Source organism: Scyliorhinus torazame, chromosome 12, assembly GCF_047496885.1.
Source record: "Scyliorhinus torazame isolate Kashiwa2021f chromosome 12, sScyTor2.1, whole genome shotgun sequence".
In the NCBI taxonomy this organism is placed as follows: domain Eukaryota; kingdom Metazoa; phylum Chordata; class Chondrichthyes; order Carcharhiniformes; family Scyliorhinidae; genus Scyliorhinus; species Scyliorhinus torazame.
The window spans coordinates 14,926,948-14,939,666 of record NC_092718.1 but is presented as its reverse complement, the minus strand read 5'-3'; the positions used below and the strand labels follow the sequence as shown (position 1 = coordinate 14,939,666).

The window sequence follows — 12,719 nt, the reverse complement described above, 5'->3', positions numbered from 1 at the left end:
GCGGGCTAATTCCGTGGGGGAACCTATGTTCCTCTGCGCCAGACCCCTGTAGGGTTCCGCCATATTGCCCGGGGGCCGGTGTGGAGACGGGAACCCACGCGCATGCGGACTCGCGCCTGCCGTGGCGCGCATGAGCGGATCCGCGCCGTCTGTGGACGGCGGCTTTCGAGCGCCGCAGCAGCGGACACCACTCTGGCGCCGTACTAGCCCCCTAGGAAGGGGTGAATACCTGGGCTCTGCTGTTGACGCCGGCGTCAGAGCTTGCCCGCGGGATCGGAGAATCCCGGCCTTTAATGTCTGCGCTACTGAAGCTCTCTGTTCTATTTGGTATAATTGCACTAAACAGGCCAACCAGCTCGCTGCGTCCTCTCACTGTCTTTGAAAGTTTCACTCTGCATATCAGAGAATCAGAAAATACTTTTTCCATCCCCTTCCGAAGCCTCCAGGGTTTGTCAAAATGGATTCTGATGTTGGATTATTTATTTGCTCTGCGCTCACCGTGCCTCTGAGAGCCAGAGCGGGCCTGAGTTCTCCTCCAGAAGTCTCACGCTAAGCAAATAAATTGAAAGGAGGCATGTATTTATGACGTTGGAGGCCGCTGGAAGTGTAAACAGACACTGCAGCATTTAAACCACCATGACTCCAAGCTAGGCTTCATAACGCAGGCCTGGGGCAGGCACTCAGTGAGAGCAGCAACGTTTGTTGGTGCAGAAAGGAGAACCTTTGCTGTGAAATGGTTTGAGAAGAATGTTTGCTGAGTGCCGGGAGACCCACTGAAACATCTCGGCAAGCTGTTAAACGTGGCGTGCTGACCATTTGCACTTCAGGGTATCTGGACGTAAGTTATCTCAATCTTGTTAAGCATGATTTTTTAAAAAATTCATTCAAGGGTTGTGGGTGTCGCTGGTTAGGCCCAGCATTTATTGCCCACCCCTAGTTGCCCTTGAGAAGGTGGTGGTGAGCTGCCTTCTTGAACCGCTGCAGTCCTTGAGGTGTAGGTACACCCACTGTGCTGTTAGGGAGCGAGTTCCAGGATTTTGACCCAGCGACAGTGAAGGAATGGCGATATATTTCCAAGTCAGGGTGGTGAGTGACTTGGACGGGAACCTCCAGATGGTGGTGTTCTGTACAGTGGACAATGATAGACATAAAAAACACACCTTAATGTGATAGATATACTGGTATATTAATACACAACCATGTGCTAACCACTGTGCCGCCATGCCCCCGTGCTCCTATGTCTTATGGTCTTATTGTCCCTCTGAAAGAGTTTGACAGAGCAAGCGGTGAAAAGGTTACTTTCATTGGCCTGTGAATTAGAAACAAGAGAGATTCCTACATGACGATAGTGACTGTACTTCAAAAGTACCCGGATAGGCTGTAAAGAGAATTGAGGTGGTGAAAGGTGCTATGGAAATGCAAATTTGCCATTGACTGTCTTGGTTGTGGGTTCAAGCCCCACTCCAGAGACCTCTAGGCTGACCCTCCTACGCAGTACTGAGGGAGTGCTGCACAGTTGGAGATGCCGCCCTTCAGATAAAACATTAAACTGAGGCCCTGTGTGCCCTCTCAAGTGGACATAAAAGATCCCACACCACTATTTGGAAAAGAGAAATTAAGACTTTGGTTTCTGCCCAGTATTTATCACTCGATCAACATCACAGATTATAGAATAGAATGAAATGGTTAAAGAAAGTCATTCAGTCCATTATGTGGATGCCAGTTCCCTCCAGGAGCATCCTGCCCACCCTCCCACCTTTTCCCTGTAGTCCTGCTTATTTCTGTTCAGATTACTGTCCAATCAGCTTTGGGAAGCCGGAATTGAATCTACCTGTGTCACACTCTCAGGCAGAGCGTTCCCGAGCCGAACCACCTCGCCATTAAAACGCCTTCTCCTCGTGTCATCGTTGTTGTTTTTACCCTAAGCTTTCTCACACTACGACGGTGACCTCACTTCAGAAGCGCTTCATTGGCTGAAAAGGATTTTGGGATGTCCTCGGGCGGTGAACGGCGTCACAAAAATGAAAGTCTTTCTTTCTTTCCCCAGCCTGTGTGGAGTGGACAGTGTGAACTCTGCCCATCAATTGCTGTCTGTGTGGCTCGCCTTCCATGGCAGGGAGTTCCCCTGGGAGACGAAATAATCCTCACAGCCACCTCCATCTTGCCATTCTTCCAACCTAGTGGGTCGGCCTGTCCGCCTTGTGGCTGTTGCTTTTCCAGCCTGCTGCTTTTCGCAAACCCTTTAATTTGCCAAACCCTGGGCGGGATTCTCTGTATTCGGCGACCGGGCGGAGAAACCTACTTTGCGACCGAATCGGGGTCGGCGCCGCTTTTCGGATGCTCCGCCCCCTCCAAATCAGCGTCATCGAGGCGTCGGTGTGTCGCTTTGAGGCCCTCGCCCGATGCTCCGCCCCCGATGGGCCGAGTTCCCGACCGCGCGGGTCACGTGTGGTCTGAGTTTTCGCTGGACTATGTCCAGCGCCGCCACAGTCGGGGAAGAGCCGTGCTGCTGGCAGGGGGGGGGGGCTTCGGAGAGGGCTGGGGGGGGGGCTGGTGGGGGGGGGGGTGGTCCGGGGGTGGCGAGGGGAGGTCCAGGGGGACACTATTTGGCCGTCAGGGTCCGCGCGCGGCCGGTGCCATGTTGTATGATGCGACCGCTGCAGGTCATCACCTTGCGCATGCGCGGCCACAGACCTGGCAATTCTACGGCCGTTTATGTCAGGAATGCCGGGGGGTTTACCTAGCATGGCTGCTAGCCCCCCACCGGGCAGAGCATCGGTGCGGGGATGGCGCCGACCTTTTCATTGTAAAATTAGACCCTTCCTCTGGTCATAACCTCAAAATCGGAGAATCCAGCTGTCGTGAATGTATTTCACCTAATGCATGAGCTGCCTGTACTGTCTGTATAATGATGGGACCCATGACCTGGAAGTGATGATACGGGCTACTTCCAGGTACTGTACTGGAACCCCGGTGGACTCCGCCTCTGGCTCTGCCCTCACCGGGGCCATATATAGTCCGGCCACCTGTGGGTGGCACTCATTTGTACAGCCGAATCTGGCAGGCGAGTTCATGGATATTAAAGCCTAATGTTCACTCGTTCTCACAGTGAATTGACGGTATAACACCAGCCCACAATCTTTGGACACATGGGCACTCGCCTTTGAACAGCTGCCTCCATTAATGTCGAATCACAGCCCTTTAGGAGTTGCTGACATAGTAGGCATTCTGATGCACCCTCCCGACTCCCATTTTGGTGACCTACCATTGGGTGTTTCAGCTCAGGCTGGGAGCTTGCTGTGCTGCGGAAAAATCAAGACCAATCACTGAAAAGCAAAATTCAACAATGCCCGTCGTGTGCTTTCCATTTGGAGCTCAATCAAAAACCGCTGGCATTGAGAAATTTACCTCATCATTAACTATTCAGTGTGGGAGGAAGCGGGATAGTTTCCCATTTCGTTGTGGGGGGTTTTAATCTGAAATCTTGGCATTTTTCATTATTGCAATTGTACGTCTGTCTCGGGAAAGAGTGTTTCTGCTGCTTTTAATATGTCAGTGTCCAAAGCCGTACAAAGTTTAAAAGCAATCTTTTGCAGCTTTGTGTTGTAATTTGTGTAGCCCTATAATTGAATCGTTTTGCATGACAGACCCACGGAGACCACATTTTCTAAAAGTATATCTAGTCTAGAGTTTGCAGAATCCAATAAACAGATCACTCTCATGTTACAGCCTTTTCACATAAGTCACATGATGGAGGGGCAAAAAAAAAAAGAAAGGAAATGCAGACCTGTAATGCGGCGCTTCAACTATTTTCCAGCCCACCCCAATTTTAACACTTCAAAATTACCGCAACCTCTGAGACCAACAAAATAAAAGCAGTAATAAAGCAGCATAGTAACTTTTAGTATATAATTATTAAAGCTTAGGGCAGCACGGTGGCGCAGTGAGTAGCACTGCTGTATCACGGCACTGAGGTCCCAGGTTCGGTCCCGGCTCTGGGTCCGTGTGGAGTTTGCACATTCTCCCTGTGTTTGCGTGGGTTTTGCCCCCATAAAAGATGTGCAGGCTAGGTGAATTGGCCACGCTAAATTGCCCCTTAATTGGGAAAATAGAATTGGGTACTCTAAATTTAAATTTTTAAAAAAATTATTAAAGTTTGCGCATTATAGATCAACATAGAATACATAATTTAAATATGAATATCTGTGTTTTTAAAATACTTTGTAAAAAGTGTTATGATTTTATGTACTTACCAGTTCATGGACCTTGGCCAGGAAAGAGATGAAGCGTAGGTTGACGGTCTTTTGGTTGCTGAACCCAGGTCTTTGTGCGCAGAGGCAGGGTGATGGGTTTTGGCTCAGACTTGGTTCAGTTGTGGAGGCATTGACACGAGGCTCAAGTTCAGGGCTGGGCTTTGAGACTCAGTGAAGCGACCGTGAGCAGGGGCCCACGGCCTGGGAAGAGGGAGGATAAGAGATGGGCAGTGCCAGGGCACCGTCAGATGCCACTTGGGCCTCAGTGCTGATGCACGGCACCGTCTTGGAAGAGGGGAGGGGAGCTGGCGACCCCATTTGCTGATTCTGCGACCCAATTGGGGTCATGACCCACAGTTTGGGAACCACTGCTGGAATGGATTTTGAAGATCATACTGTGCTTTCCTTTCCATGTCCCATTGTAGAGTAAAGGGTTAATCGGAAGCATACATAAATATGAAGTAATCATGGTCAGATCACATGATTGAGAAGTAAGAGAGATCCGGAAGGAGGAGAATCTCCTCCCTCACGTAGAGGCCCAAATGTGTAACTGTTTGCTGCAAATGAAGAGCGGTGGTTTTGAGAAGCAGCCTCGAGCATCATGGGAAAATAGAGAATCCCCAAACACCTTGCCTAGACCCTTACAGGCAGAAGGAGGCCATTCGGCCCATTGAGTCTGCACCGACCCTTGGAAAGAGCACCCCACACCTCCACCCTATCCCCGTAACCCAGTCACCCCACCTAACCTTTTTGGACACTAATGGCAATTTAGCGTGGCCAATCCACCTAACCTGCACATCTTTGGATTGTGGGAGGAAACCGGGGCACCCGGAGGAAACTCACGCAGACACGGGGAGAATGTGCAGACTCCGCACAGACAGTGACCCAAGCCGGGCATCGGACCCGGGACCCTGGCGCTGTGAAGCGACTGTGCTAACCACTGTGCTACCGTGTTGCCCTTTGTACTTTGTTGTAGGCTCTTTGCTTGGCAAGACGATGAGGTTGCGCGACTGAGTAGGAATCCACAGAGGGATTTTAACCCCTTGAGGTACTGTGTTGGACACGGTCCAAGTTTCTAAGTAGCACCAGTCGAAACCTCTGGTTAGGGAAGACAAAAGGTGGGCCTCTGCAGAATTAAGCTTTCAAACCCCCCTCCGAATTCTAACAGTACACCACAGCTTAAAAATGAGAACAGATTGACGGTTGTGTATTATCTTCTGAAAATAATGCAGCTCTATTTGACAATAATCTTGATAATAAGTTACATTCATGCCACACAAGTGCCAGGCAATGACTATCTCCTACAAGAGAGGATCTAACCATTGCCACTTGACATTCAACAATGGCATTACTATCGCTGAATCCCCCACAGTCAACATCCTGGAGGTTACCATTGATCAGAAACTGTACTGGACCAGCCATATTAATACTGTGGCTACCAGGGCAGGGCAAAGGCTAGGAATTCTATAGCGAGTAACTCACCTCCTGGCCCCCCAAACTGCCCACAATCTACAAGACACAAGTCAGGAGTGTGATAGAATACTCTCCACTTGTCTGGATGAATGCAGCTCCAACAACACTCAAGAAGCCCGACATCATCCAGGACAAAGCAGCCCCGCTTGATTGCTCCTCTTTCCACAAACTTTCAAACCCTCCACCACCGACGCACAGTGACAGCCGTGTGTAACATCTACAGGATGCACTGCAGTAACTCACCAAGGTTCCTTAGGCAGCACCTTCCAAACCCACGACCACTATCATCTAGACGGACAAGAGCAACAGATACCTGGGAACCCCACCAGCAGGAGGTTCCCCTCCAAGTCGCTCATCACCCCGACTTGGAAATATATCGGCCACTCCTTCACTATCGTTGGGGCAAAATCCTGGAACTCCCTCCCTAACAGCAGAGTGGGTGGACCTACACCTCAAGGACTGCAGCGGTTCAAGAAGGCAGCTCACCTCCACCTTCTGAAGGGCAATTAGGGATGGGCAATAAATGCTGCTCTAACCAGCGACGCCCACATCCCGTAAATGAATTTTTAAAATCTAATGTCATAACTAGATTTCAGCTTGTGAAATTATTTTCCTCTGGCTGTATTATTAAACGTTTTATTTCTTTAATTGCAGTGACTTCAATTAAACACTCACACCACACACATTAAAATTTTATAATTCCGATAAATTAACAAGGCAAAGAAGTGCTTTGTTTTGTTTGCTGGCTTTTACCGAGGAGCAGTGAAACTAAGATTGAAATTGCCTCTTATATCTACACAGTCATTACAAATTCGTAAATCATGGTTGTTGTATGTTGAGTGTCTCTTTTTCAGCCCATTTGTATCTCCATAAGGGAATATCCCCAGCCCAAAGAGGCGATCGACATAACTGGCGGCTACTGTGTTTAGCTACCAGGATGGTCAGAGACCGCAAATTGGGAATCCTAATGCAATAACAGCAGCAGACTGATGAGAAAATAATTTAATACAAATGAGGACTGTTTTTCAATGATGGAGCACAAACTTCTCAAGTATTTACAGTGCAGAGACAGCCTAACTAGTGCCAGTGCTCCGCGCCTCTTCCCATGCATAATCTTCCCGATGTCCATGTCAGAATCTGTATTTACTCCTGATCATGCAAATTTCTAATTTGTTTCCTTGCGTTCAAAACCCAATAAGGGTCCGACGCCACCCCCCCCCCCCCCACCCTCCCCACCTCTGTAACCTTTGCCAGTGCGACAATACCCACCCCATTCCATCTTAATTCTCTGCTGACTCCCAACTCTCGGTTCAACCGTTCCTGAGACTGTGATGTCCAGGTCTTGCTCCCTGGAACTCCCTCCCTAAACCTCTCTACGTCTCTGCATTTCACTCTCATGCACCCAGGCACGTGGCCGCTCCATTCCAATCTCTAATTCTTTGGTTAGATGTCCATTCTTTTCCTTCCACCTCAAAGGGCCATGCAATGTTATACCACCCTGAAGGTTGTATGTAAATACAGAAGGCAGTGGTGGCATAGTGGGATTATCCCTGAGCTGGAAACCCAGAGACCCAGGGTCAAACCTAGGTTTGAATCCTTCCATGGCAGATGGTGAAATTTGAATTCAATAAAAACTTTCCTTAAAAACCATGGGTGGGATTCTCCGGAAACTGGCGTGACGTCCTCTACCCGGTGTCAAAAACTGCGCGGATCGCTCCGGTGTCGGGCCGCCCCAAAGGTGCGGAAGTCTCCGCACCTTTAGGGACCAAGTCCTCACCTTGAGGGGCTAGGCCCGTGCCGGAGTGGTTTCCGCTCCGCCGGCTGGCGGGAAAGGCCTTTGGCGCCATGCCAGCCGGCGCCGAAAGGTCTTCGCCGGGCAACGCATGCGCGGGAGCGTCAGCGGCTGCTGACGTCATCCCTGCGCATGTGCAGGGGAGGGGGTCTCTTCCGCCTCTGCCATAGTGAAGACCATGGCGAAGGCAGACGAAAAAGAGTGCCCCCACGCACAGGCCCGCCCGCCGATCGGTGGGCCCCGATCGCGGGCCAGGCCATTGTGGGGGCACGATTCCCGCCGACCGGCGCGGCGCGATTTCCGCCTCCGCCGAATCTCTGGTGGCGGAGAATTCGGGACACAGCGGGGGCAGGATTCACGCCAGCGCCCGGCGATTCTCTGACCCGGTTGGGGGTCGGAGAATCGCACCCCATAAATTGATTGTAAAACCCCATGTGGTTCACTAATGTCATTTAGGGAAGGAAATCTGTTGTCTTAATCTTGTCTGGCCTACATGCTTGACTCTTAAATGGCCAAATGGGGCAAGTAGGGGTGGGTAACAAATCCTGGACCAGCCAGCAATGCCCACATCGCGTGAATGATTTTTTAACAATGCATATTTTTGTGTTGCTGCTTCTAAACAGTGTTGAACAGGGACTGGCAATGTTATTGCATCCTTGAACACATCTACAGTGGGAGACATTAGAAAAGACCATTGAGGCACGAGGGGTAGAGAGGTCACTGTTTGAATCCAAATTTCTACCTAGGGCCCTGAAACCTGCCTCAGTTTCAAGGGGCAGGGTCACAGAAAGACCAGCCAAGCTTCCCTATCTGAACTGATGCCCCAGTGTGCCGAATGTCAGGAGGGGAACCTGGGGGTAATTCACAAACCTGGTCAAGTTTGCTGGTGAGACTCACAGCTGTATAATGGTCTCCTGAAATTAAATAAAAATTGCTTATTGTCACAAGTAGGCTTCAAATGAAGCTACTGTGAAAAGCCCCTAGTCGCCACATTCCGGCACCTGTTCGGGGAGGCTGGTACAGGAATTGAACCGAGCTGCTGGCCTGCCTTGGTCTACTTTCAAAGCCAGCAATTTAGCCCTGTGCTAAACCAGTCCCTGTGATGGGGTTGAATTGTTACTGGCATGGCATGGCAGTGTAGCACCTTGCGCTTATGGCCTGAATTAAAATCAGGGCTAATGCTTTGAAGTGTTGACAGTGTCACAGGTTTGATAAACCATAGTCAGCACTCCCATTATTCACCAACGATTATCTTTTTAAAAAAATGTATTTTATTACCAACATGTATCAAAACAGGTTATTACACATAAACACCTCGTGAAACATACTTCCCAGCAATCAACTATACAGTCTGTACAAATGTTTTCCCCTTTTTCACCCCCCCCCTTATCCTGCGATGAACACCTCCTCAAACACGGTTACAAACATCCCCCACCTTTTCTCAAACCCATCTGCAGAGCCCCTTAACTCATCCGTTATTTTCTTTAACCGCAGGAAGTCGTACAGGCCACCCAACCACGCTGCTACCGCCGGTGGCGATGCCGACTGCCACTCCAGTAAAATTCGCTGCCGTGCAATCAGAGAGGCGAAGGCCACGACATCGGCCTCCCCCCTCTCTATGAGCTCCGGCTTCTCTGAAACCCCTAATGTCGCCGCCAAAGGTTCCGGGTCCACCTCCTCCTCCACTATCCTGGCTAAGACCGCAAACACTCCCGCCCAGAATCTTCCCAATTTTTTGCAAGCCCAAAACATGTGCGCATGATTCGCTGGCCCCCGCCCACACCTCTCACACTATCTGCTACCCCCTGAAAGAACCCACTCATTCTCACCCGAGTCATATGCACCCTGTGCACCACCTTAAACTATATCAGGCTCATCCTTGCACAAGAGGAGGTCCCGTTTACCCTTCGCAGTGCCTCACTCCATACTCCCCAATTGATCTCCCCTTCCAACTCCCCTTCCCATTTCTCCTCACCAACGATTTTCTGGTCATTATCACATTGTTGCTTGTGGGATCTTTCCATGCACGGATATTACAACAGGGTTTGCACTTCAAAAATACTTCATTACCACTAATGCACCTTGGATGTGAGGCGCACCCAATCAACACAAGTTTATTATTTATGTCTACCCATTAGTTAGTATTTACTTCAGGCCTGGGACACGGGATGTGTTTTTCCCTTGAGGGTTGGACTGCTGTCTGGATCACTGGCAAGCCCACAGCCACTCGGGGAGCCAAGAAAAATAGAATGGGTTGCTCACAGAGTCCTGCACATGTAAAATATTTTTGTCCCTTGAAGCTCACACTTGAGAATTTAAGTAGAGATTCCTTGTTGTTTGAATTCCTTTCATGACGTGCAAGAAGATAAATAGACATTTAAAAAAAACACCCTCACAATTGTTGTAAACCGAACCTCTTAAAATAATAATAATCTTTATTATTGTTACAAGTAGGCTTACATTAACACTGCAATTAAGTTACTGTGAAAAGCCCCTAGTCGCCACATTCCGGCGCCTGTTCGGGTATACGGAGGGAGAATTCAGAATGTCCAATTCACCTAACAGACTCCGCACACAGACAGTGACCCAAGACGGGATTCGAACCTGGGACCCTGGCACTGTGAACCCATAGTGCTAACCACTGTGCTACCATGCTGCCCTATATATAGCTTGTATAAAATATCTTGGGCCTGGCCTGATCTCCGCCAGTTCGCTATGTCTTTCCTGGCCTTTGACTTGGTCTATTTCACAAAGCACCATCATTCCTTCTCTCAGTAACTGTAGCAAACTATAGTTGGCATTGTGGTAAATGGGAACTTTCTTTGGTGGTAAGATAAGCAACAAGTGGAATTTCACCTGTTGCTCCGTAATGACATTGTGGGACAACAGGTGCACATTTAAAGGAAGTGAAACTTGTCATAAAATCCATTGAATCTGATTAATTTGTGTCGAACATGTATATATATTTGGTAGCATATCTTAAAATGATACAAATTGGTTAAAGAATTCCAGTGTAGCGATTTGTGGTGATTGTTCCTTTAAGGTCAACACAGCAGAGTAAGGGTCACCTGGTTTGGGGGGACCAATTGGGACTCAGGGTGGGCAATCACCCCAGGGCGATGGAGTCCTCTTAGGCAGGAGGCATGTAGGGAGCTGGGTGCATCCACGAGACTGCTGTTTTCTTATTGGCAAATTCTTGTTTGGATTCACCAATGAAGTCTGTGAAAGGGCATCCTTACATCCCACATGCTTTGTTCTGGAATTTTCAGCTGGGGAGTTAGGGCCCAACTTTAACTCACTCAAACCCCATTCACTTTGGAAAGGCCCGAAATGCCGAGATAAAGAATTCAAAGGGCTTTGTTTCTTTGTGCATGGAAATGTGCCTGAGCCGTGGGAATCAGTCGCCGGGATAAGGGGATAATCATTGCGGCTCCACAGTCACAGATAGTCCCAGGGCAGTCAAAATGCAAGAAAATTTGCAGAGAGATGTGAAGGTTAAAAAGATTAGAATCAGCTGCTGTGATCTCCGCAGCTACATGGGCGGGATTCCCCATACCCGACGGCAAAATCGGAAATGGTGATTGGGCGGAGAATGGTTTCCGACGCCGGAATTGGGGCAGGCACCGGTTTGCTGCAGGTCTGCGATGCTCCGCCCCCTCCAAATCGGCGTCATCGGGACGCACGGCACGTGCAACCGCAACGCCATTGGCGCGTCATCAGCCGGCCCACCTGCGATGCTCTGCCCCCGATGGGCTGAGTTCCCGACGGCGGGGGCCACGTGTGGTCCCAGTGGTCGCGAACCCGCCGTGCCGGCTGCGGACAGCGTCCACCGTCGCCACACTCGACCGCGATTCGTGCCGCTGCCCGGGGTGGGGTGGAGGGCTTCTGCTAGGGTTGGCGGGGGTGGTGGGGGGTAGCCAGAGGGTGAGCTGTGGGGTCGGGGGGGGGGGGCGCTTACGCGGTCCAGCAAGACTGATGGGGGTGTAGGCGTGCGCGGCTGCAGCTTGTCAGCCCTGCGCATGCGCGGCCCGGGACCCGGCGATTCTCACCGTTCTCCGTGCGATCCACGGATGTTCCACACGGCGCCGGTGCTAGCCCCTCACCAATACCGGAGTCGGTGAGGGATTCGGGCCGATTTACCGGTTGTGGAACACCGCGGATTCTCCGCTGCCGCTGGCACTCCGCCACAGAAACGGAAAATCCCGCCAACACCTTTGTTGCTGTGTGGGATGCAGTGCAAGCCAGCTGAATGGTGGAAGCATGGGACTTTCTTTTCAAGCTAAGGCGCAGAGTGTCCTCAGGATAGTCAGAGGCTATGTAGCCACGCAGCTGGCTTTGAGAGCCAGAAATGGTTGCTCCAGGCCTGGGACGCAGGCTGCGTTTTTCTCGGAGGGTCGGAGCTTTGTCTGGACCACTGGGATATCCACAGCCACCCTGGTACTGTAGAGAAGCCAGAACTGATCCGTCAGGGGCTGGCTACTGCGTACGTCAACTTGTCACTTAATACAATACTGTGGACCAGCTTATGTGAAAACAAAATCCCGTACTGTTATTAGTCCGTGCCTCTTAAAGTTTGTGCTGGAAAAAAGCACTTAGACTGAAACTGAGCAAAGCTACTGTTATTGGAATTGTGGTGATATCCATCACTGTAAATACACAAGGGGTTCATGTAAATACACGTAGACTAGATAGACACTAGAGGGAGCACCAGAGACATGACACACAGACATTCAACCAATAGGCCAGTTAGATAGGACACGACCAATGGGCATTCACGATACACACAGAGGTGACACTACCACGGGGGGGCATTACACCAACCCATATATAAGGACACAGCACACATGATCTTCCTCTTTCCAGTGGAGACACTCAGTGAGCACAGACACAGGGTTGATTTGAAATACATCACACCCACCACGTGGATTGTAGCAGACTGGTTTGTCAGTCTGAGTAGCTATAGCAGGATTAACAGTAGAGTCGAATCCAAGTAGGAGAATTGTTAATAGCTTAATAAATGTGTTAAAGCTATCTCCAAGTCTGAACCTTCCTTTGTCAGAGTGCACATCAAGGAAGCAGCTTATGCTACGACAAGAGCATAACACAACAGGAATAACAACCACTTTTTGTAACACTTGCCACGGAGAATTTACTAACACCAATAACATCAACATACACGTATGTCATGCCTTTAATGGAGC

The 12,719-nt window shown here is 49.9% G+C and overlaps 1 long non-coding RNA gene across 2 annotated transcripts in view; it reads left to right on the top strand.

Annotated features, from left to right (window-relative positions):
* The first annotated feature begins 604 nt into the window (after positions 1-604).
* Positions 605-12,719, top strand: part of LOC140387147 (uncharacterized) — a 37,196-nt gene continuing 25,081 nt past the window's right edge. For both annotated transcript variants that reach the window (XR_011933738.1, XR_011933737.1), the window contains exon 1: positions 605-838. This is a non-coding gene — a long non-coding RNA (uncharacterized lncRNA). The remainder of the gene's footprint in view (positions 839-12,719) is intronic.